Source organism: Drosophila gunungcola, unplaced genomic scaffold (assembly GCF_025200985.1).
Source record: "Drosophila gunungcola strain Sukarami unplaced genomic scaffold, Dgunungcola_SK_2 000259F, whole genome shotgun sequence".
NCBI lineage: Eukaryota > Metazoa > Arthropoda > Insecta > Diptera > Drosophilidae > Drosophila > Drosophila gunungcola.
In genome coordinates, this window is record NW_026453420.1 from 1 (window position 1) to 1626 (window position 1626).

Consider the following 1626-nt stretch of genomic DNA (forward strand, 5'->3'; position numbering starts at 1 on the left):
CCAAGCGTACAAACGGACAAACAATTAAAAAAATGGCCAGAATTGGAGGAGCCCCCCAGTATTCCGAGGAAACTTTTTATGGAAATTTTACGTTTTGTAATAATCTAAAACAGATGTCATACATACAAGGACTAAACATTTAAACAACTAAAAGGACTTCCCGGCCTCTATCGGTTAAAGCACGATTACTGACCAAGTGGAAGACCTGTTTGAAATAGTAAATGAAAAAGATATTGACGGAGTTTTGGAAAAATAAAACACTTATTTCAAAGACACTAAGTTCACATTTGAGGTCGAATAAGAAAGAAATATCGTCGCTGGAACTTTTCTGCAGTTCCTTTTGTTGTTGCCCAAGCCGTTCTACGTCGCCGCTGCAACTTTAATTGGTTAATGTCCTGCTTCAACTGGAACATGGATTTAAAAAGGAAGTTGGCAATGTCGAGTCGCCAACCAGAGTGTGAGCATTCTTACCAAGATATAAAAATTTGCATGTATTAAATTATTATATAAGAATGAATTATATGTGAATCGCTTTGGCCCATAGACAAGCAAATAAAATACTCGTCGTCGACCCAATTAAAGCAAACATAATTCCCTAGTTTTCGACGTAGTGAGCACCAATTGCATAAAGTGCATATTGTGAAAAGTGTAGTTCTAAAAAATTAGAGGCAAATCGTCGCAGTTATCAGAAAATTCAGAATTTCCCCGCGCTTTTTACAATTTTCCCGCGCTTTTCATAATTTTTGCGCCTTTTTGCATCAGGCTTATATATTCGTTTCCCTAAGTTATTGGTCAGTGTATCATTCTGCGTTAGCATTTGCCTACGAAGAGCCGCTAGCCGCGTAAACTTACACCCGCACACCGACACCGCTGCCGCTATTTCGAGTTATCTTTGGATGTTTTCGTTCTCGATCGGTGCAGCGTTGCAATTTTCGTCTGCTTAAACGTTTGTTCGTTTTTCGGTACGCTTGAGCTTGAGCGTTAGCTCCCTACAATGCGGGAGTGCGGCATATTACTGTTGCAGGGTTTATATAAAAATATAAAACCCTATTTAGATACTTTTTGCTGTACTCTCTCGGCTCCCCTACACTGCGTGCGATCGGTATATTACTCGTCTGTTTTTCTTATTAGATTATTAAACGCATAAATAATATTAATAAAAATAAATAATTAAAAATAAATAATAAATATTAATAAAATATTTATTTTAAGTAAAATAAATATATTATTAATATTAATATTTTTATTAATATTAAAAATAAAAATTTTATTAATATTAATATTTAATACCTCTTCGATACGAACAAAAAAATAAATACAAATAACGCAACGGCAAACAAGGATATCGAAGAACTTAAACACCAACATGATGTTTGCATGAAACTATTAACTGAACGTATCGCCATTTAAAATAAGCTAAAGTATCTGTGAATCCGGTTGAGCTGATTGTCGATTAAAGATTCTAGATACGCACATTGAAAATGCTTCACTTTTGCAAAAGATTGGAAACTGCGCTTCCTTCGCAGCCCTAAATGTTCAGCAAAGATTCGATTTCGCTAAAAAAAGCACCCTTATGCCCTTCTTAAGAAAGGGTCACACGGTCAAAAAATGCAAATCGAACAGATG